This window comes from Lynx rufus, unplaced genomic scaffold (genome assembly GCF_022079265.1).
Source record: "Lynx rufus isolate CCGP_SWC_20201006 ecotype Redwood Valley unplaced genomic scaffold, mLynRuf1.p SCAF_2, whole genome shotgun sequence".
NCBI lineage: Eukaryota > Metazoa > Chordata > Mammalia > Carnivora > Felidae > Lynx > Lynx rufus.
This window is the reverse complement of record NW_025814834.1, coordinates 118,049,332-118,056,197: the sequence shown is the minus strand read 5'-3', so window position 1 is coordinate 118,056,197 and position 6,866 is coordinate 118,049,332. Positions and strand designations below refer to the sequence as shown.

The window sequence follows — 6,866 nt, the reverse complement described above, 5'->3', positions numbered from 1 at the left end:
ACGGAAACTCCACTTCCTAAACTCATTTCCTGATCCCAGAAATTGCTTCTCAACCTCTGGCTGGATATGTCTTCACATTCCCCTACTCGGGAAACTGGAGGCGTGGGAGATACTGAGGCCAACAGTCGTGTCGCTGGGCACGTCTGAACACCGATACCGGCCCAGAATTCACGGGGGGAACTCGGAGAGCCCAACGCCAGATCCACGGCGTCCCCGCCGGCTCCTCGCCTCCTCAACAACCGCCTGCCTCCAGGTGTCGCCCGCAGCCTCTCAGGCCGAAGTCATCCAGCTTCCAATTGTTAGCTCAGAACTACTCGGGGCGCTCACAGTGAGTCCCTGCGACACCAGGCGGACGCGCGTGGGGACACTACATTACCCCTTTGCCCCCACCTCGCTGCCCGCCCGCGACGTCGCTAAGATGGGGACTCAACGCGACAGGACCTGGCCTGGGCTCGCGATGCACCCGGTGCCCCAGGGCAGAGCCGGGCACCTAGGAGCCACTCACTCCGCACTAGGGTCCGACTGAGCTGGCCGCCCGGGACCGCCACGCGGCCTCAGTCCGCGGCTGGGGCGGAGGGGGTTGAATTGGAAAAGCCGAAGAAGAGACGGAGCGGGCGCGGGGCAGCCCGGTGACCGGCCCGGGAGAGAGCGCGAACACTCTGGCCGCTAAAGAAAAAGGCCAACAGAAAACTGAAAATGCCAATGTTCCTCCATTTCGATCACCTGCCCCTGGCCTTCTCTCTGCCGGCCACCGCTCGGACCGCAACTGCGTGCGGTTGCTGCTCTCGACTCCGAAAGATACATAGTCCGCTTGTAAGTGCTTGGTTTAAAGACGGCAGCGCCGTGAGATGTCACCCTTTGGCCCTAGCGACCCCCGAGTGCAGGCCTCGGTGCAGGTGGGAGGCCCTGCTCCCTGCTCACAGCAGGAAAGGAGGAAACGCTACAAACCGTTCCCCCGGGGGGACCCGGTCCTGCCCCGGCCCGGAGCCGGCCGCGCACCCCTCCTCCTCGCCCCCGTGCCCTGCCGAGGAATGTAGACGAAAGTGACCGTTTGTATTCCTCGTAGGTGCACTGCCTGAGGCAACCGTAGGAGAGGCTGATAAAGAATTCTGAAGAACAGGGCGTCCGTGTGGGCTTAATATTAAGACTGGATAAACTGAGTGATGCTCACTGTGTTCTAAGAGTAGGACGAAGACAGCTGTAGCTTTAATTCCACGTCAGTAGAGCTGAAATTCGCTATAGCTTGGTAGCCATTTTCAGGCTATCCGCAAGCGTGTACTCAGATATTTTTTCTTTATAAAGTAGCTAATAATATTCTCTTTATCAATATGCGTGTTCCTTTCTGTCGTATTTCCCCAACCACGGACAAAGAAGAGGCGAACAAGCAGGGCGGGGGCACAGAAAGTGCACTTGGCGTCACGGAAACTTACACTTGTGCCTAAAGAACTTGGAGAAAAGTGCCCACGACGGTTGTGGAAAGTTGGAAAATTCCAGTAACAGGAATAAGGAGGTGAGGGTCTGTGGTGAGTCCCGTGGAGACCCCTTGGGGTGAATCATCCCGGACGTTCTTTCCACCGAAGTCTGGGGTTCAGTCTGGGCGCAAACTAGCACCGAGAGTGGCGGTTCTAAACCGCCCAGCGGAGGGCGGAGTTGCTCCCTCAGCCCGACCGCATCCCCGCGCAGCACTTTCTATCCATTACCCAGGTCCCTCCTCGAGCTCAGAAGTAGGAAGTTCAAACGCCTGGGTTGTGACTTAGTGCGAATCAGCTGCCGGCCTGAGGAAATCTATTAAACTCTCTACAGACTTATTTCCTAATAAACATACACGCCGAGGTTGTCTTCGGTCTCGGCTCAGATATTTTACATTTGGGCAACGATTCCAAGCTGCTAGAGGGAAAAGAAGCGCATCTACTTCGCGTCATCTTGCTCGCTCAGTTTGTAGCGCTCACGACTTCTAATTTCAAGGTCTTGAGCCTCTCCCAGCTTCCAGTGCATTTTATTTGGCGGTCTTCGCATTGGGTACCCTCCGTGGCCGGTGCTATGCGGTTCCCGTGATGGCCACGAGAGGGCGCGTGGTCCCTTCCCCTGGGAACTCGGCTCCCAGGAACCACTACTTTTTTTTTTTCAGTTTGGATGGTAAAGAATAATGATGCCCTGTCGAGTCACTGTCTCTGAGACTGGCAGAAACCCAGTATTTCTTTCTTTTTTTTTTTTTAACCACCCCAACTCTAGTATCGTCTTGAGTCGGGGCATGGGGGGTTGGTTGCCGTATATTCAGCTGCCCAGCTCAGGTGCTACCTCATTCTCTCTGCTGCTACCAAACTATGGGAAAAGGCACAAAGGCAACAGGATTTGAAAGTAACTGACTTCCTTTGTAATTTTAAATGTTTTATTCTACGCATTAAAAGACTTATTCCAAGAATGGTGCATAGGTTTCCACAGATCACCAAAGGAGTCCTCAGTAGAAAAGCGGTTTAAAATCTGCATGCTTGGGAGAAAAGACTCCGTGACCCCAGAAACGGGGGGGGGGGGGGGAGGGGGGGAATGGGAAGGAAGATTCAGAAGGAAGAGCTACAAAATTGGGTGGAGGGGAGGAAAGAGATGGATTCTAGGGGCTGGTCCCCACTAAGGACAGTTTGTCTGGACCTCCCCTCCCAACATTTTGTCTTTCAAAGCAGCCTCTCTTCCAACTGGCTGATTCTGGGAATTCTAGCATTTTCTACTAGGTGTACTAGGCCTACACTATGTTCCCTCTACCAGGACCAGATCCAGCACCTTACAGTTGGCCTTTTGCTAATCCTCTCTTTTATGGTCCTAGGAGAGTCTGTAGGCGAGGCAAAACTTTTTTTCTACCCTCTTGGGGACTCCAAATGGGTCTGAGAATTACGTTGACATAAGCAGATTAATAGGAGAAAAGCACACTGATATTTACATATACAATGGGAAGGTCCAACAGGAAAATGAAAATTCAAAGAAGTGAGTAGGCCTACATGTTTCTGTACTAGGTTGAACAAAGGAAAGCAAAATATATGGCAAGATTAAAGGGAGACACGAATTATTTTAACAAGGTCTTTCCATGTTTCTCTGGGTCCTGACTTCCTGTCTCAGATGACAAGAATGTTTCTTTCCTTCTGGTCTGGGGAGGGCACCTTTCACATGAGTTTTCTCTCCTGCTTTCAGGAAGGAATGGGGAGGTCAGAGTGCTTATCTTGCACCTGCTGTTTCCCAAGTGCCTTTGGCTCAAAATAATCCTTATGTTGAAGTGGCAGATTTGGGAATGGCATATCCTGCCACTCTTCAAGTTAAAGCATGGGAATATGCTCAGAGAACAGGATACTTAGCCCAGATCTCCTTCCGGTGCTGTGGGGTCACCATGCTGACAGTGAGTCCAGCAGTCTCAGATCATTCTTATTATTTGTTAATAAAGTAAAAAGAAAACCCTTGGGCTAGGTCATTTGTAAACATGGAAAATAGTATTAAAATTATTTAGAAATCAGTAATCTATGTAAAATCCTTCATTCTATCTTTTGTAATTTTTTAAAGCACTTTTTTTAATTTTATTTTTTTTAAGTAATCTCTACAACCAACATGGGGCTCAAACTGATGACCTCAAGATCAAGAGTCACATGCTCTACTGACTGAGCCAGCCAGGCACCCCTAAAATCCTTCATTTTATTTTTAAGATTTTATTTTTAAGTAATTTCTACATCCAACATGGGGCTCGAACTTACCACCTAGAGATCAATAGTCTCCTACTCCACCAACTGAGCCAGCCAGGTGCCGCTAAAATCCTTCATTTTACAGTCACTGGCAAGAATTCAGTACTTGCACCTACAACTATAACACAGTAATATCACCAGATTAGTCTTCTTGCTTTAAACAACCATAATAATGGACAAAATATGTGAAACACCTGTTTATAGACACTGGACAGAAGTAGGGCAAGACTATGATTCCCTGAGAAAGGGTTCGGGAAATGATCTGATTCCAGCAAGGTGGAATCTCAGCAGAACACAGTCTTCACACTGAGCTGAGAAGGTAGAGATCAAAATTAGGGCAGCTGAATCATCAGAGCAGAGCACCAGAAGATGCCAGTTTTTAGAAGTCCATGTTGGGTCCCCAGTGGGTCATTTGGTGAGTGTAGGGCAGCTCAAGTACAGAGAGCTATTATCCAAGGCTTACCAGATTACAGATGCTACAAGATGGAAAACAGAATAGATCCTAGAGATCAGTGCTGTCAACACTGGAATTCAGGCCTTGTTAACAACTTAACAACTCTACCACTTTGAGCATTCAGCTGATACTCCAGAAATGCTCTGTTTTAGGTGTGAAAACCACACCCTAGTGTAAGGCTTACTCTTGACTCTCCCTAGCAAATATTAAAGCCAAGCCCTGATAAGATTAACAGAGGAGACAGGGTTTCGAGGTTGAGTCATATCAAGTTAGAGAACTTTGGAAACACCCTGGACTCTCCAAAGATCCACCTAAATAAAACAAAGCCAGTCCTACACAAGTTCAACGTCATAGGCTAGTAATCAAATTGCTTGGTAGAACAAATTGATACTCTCTGGAAGAAGATACCAGAATCTGGAGTCTCTAAAATGTATCTTTCAAAGTGTGCTGAAGCAATAAAAAAAATACTAGACATACAAAGAAACAAAGGATGAAGCCCATTTAACTCATACTTTAAAAAAATAGCAGTCAAGAGAAACCAACTCCCAGATGTCCCAATAGTAGATTTAGCAGACTTGAAAATACATACACAATGTATACATTATATATTTTACATATATTTTTATATATAAATAATATATATGAAAAGCAAAAGGAATATACAATGTCAATGAGTGCTCTGTGTTCTAACAGAGAATCTCACGAAAAGTGAAAAATCATAAAAAAGAATCAAATAGAAGTTCTAGGATTGCCCAACGGACCCACAAACAAGGAAAGATACAGATTATGCATGGTTTCAGCGACATGGGTTCCACTCACCATGGCGAATGGTAACCAGCACTACCGAGGGCCCAACAGCCAATACCAAAGAACAACTCAGCTCCTGATATAATACCAGTCCCCGGTAGGAAAGAAGGGAAGGTATCAGCCAGGCTGGTGGGTCACAGGTTGCTCACACAGGACCTTTACATCATGGGAGAGGCACTGGAATAGATACATTTATTATGGTTTTGCCTTCTCTGCCTGCAGTGGTTCTGCTTAAAACAATCATCTGTGTGTACTTTCAATGCCTGTTCCATGTCCTGGAATTCCACACAGCATTGCTTCTGACCAAGAACTCATGTGACAGTTGCTGCCCCCGCCCCCCGCTCACTCGCCAAATTTGCTCTGAAGTAAGTAGCCTGATGGAACGGAATGTGCTTTTGAAGATTGTTTCGCTGCCACCTGGATGACAAGACAATGCCTTGAGAATCTGGATATTTCACATATATACACTATATCAGCAACCAGTATATGGTGCTGTTTCTCCCAGGTCTGGGAATCAAGTGGTCAAAATGGGAGTGGCGGATACACTAGTAAACGTTTTGCTTCCCTCTCACCTCTGTAATTATGGGCCCTGGAAGTCTCAGCTCCTGAGAGAAATGCTCTCAGCAACAAATGCCATAATGGCTGTGTTAAAGTGTACGTTGAGACTGCTCCCGGGCCATTTGGGGCTCTTCACGACAGAAAAGGAACAAATAGAAAGTTCCTGAGTGGGATGACTGATCCTGACCACAAGAGAAAACTGGAGTGCCACTACACAAAGAAGCAAGTAGAGTACTTGAGAATGAGGAAAGCCCTCAGAAAACCGAAAGCTTTTAGAAGACCTCTTGGAACTCAGTACACTCTGATTAAAAGTCAAGGATGGAGAGTATTATGCTAAGTGAAATAAGTCGTACAGACCTGAGAAACTTAGAAGACCATGGGGGAGGAAAAAGAAAAAAAAAAAAAAGAGGTTAGAGAGGGAGGGAGCCAAAACATAAAAGCCTCTTAAAAACTGAGAATAAACTGAGGGTTGATGGGGGGTGGGTGATGATGGTATTGAGCAGGGGACCTGTTGGGATGAGCACTGGGTGTTGTATGGAAATCAACTTGACAACAAATTTCATACTTAAAAAAGTAATAAAAGAAAAAACTCCAGATCAAAAAAAATAAATCAGTTAAAACTACAACAAACCAGTACATACAAATCGAAGCAAGTGACCTGAGCATATTCCCAAGAAAACCGTGATAGTTAAAACCGGCGAGAACACTCACACCAACACTGTATCCACCACCCAAACCACTAAAAGAAACTCCAAGTAAACTTTACTGAAACATCACCCATTACATGCCCAGAAAACACTGTACCTCGCATAACCCGGGATAGCTTAACCCAAACCAAAAACCTGCAAGATCGTAGTAAACCTGTTTCTCACACCATAAAATTCAGGGGAGAGCGCGAACGCAGTCCCCCACTACCACAAATTATGCAGTCGAGTTTCCCACATTTGGGGAAATCGCAGAGGTCAGCACATCCCGAGTGCAATGGATAAGCCTCGCCCTGGGAAAACCACCTTCCTGATCATGGTATCTCCCCTGCCAGGTAAGTATGACTTCCGTCGCCTCCGCCCCACTACACCCTCTCACGCCTGACACTCTCTACACACGGTCACTTCCGTCCACGCATCTCTGAGCCTCCCTAAGACTTTGCCACACGCAGCACACGCACTTGCAACCAAAAGTCCTGGAATAGCTCCCACAGCACGCGAGATCATACGCTATTTAAGCGGCAGTTGCCGAAACATCAGCCCCTGCGCTCCCCTATTTACATAGCACACGCCCTATCCGTGACGTCACGGGAACGCTCCTTTCCCTCCCGCCCACGTCCCGCC

At 47.5% G+C, this 6,866-nt stretch overlaps 1 non-coding gene across 1 annotated transcript; it reads right to left on the bottom strand.

Moving 5' to 3' along the window:
* Positions 1–6,421: 6,421 nt before the first annotated feature.
* LOC124516866 (U1 spliceosomal RNA) lies at positions 6,422–6,585 on the bottom strand. Its single transcript, XR_006963252.1, has one exon. It is a non-coding gene; the product is annotated as a U1 spliceosomal RNA (small nuclear RNA).
* Between the last annotated feature and the right edge of the window lie 281 nt (positions 6,586–6,866).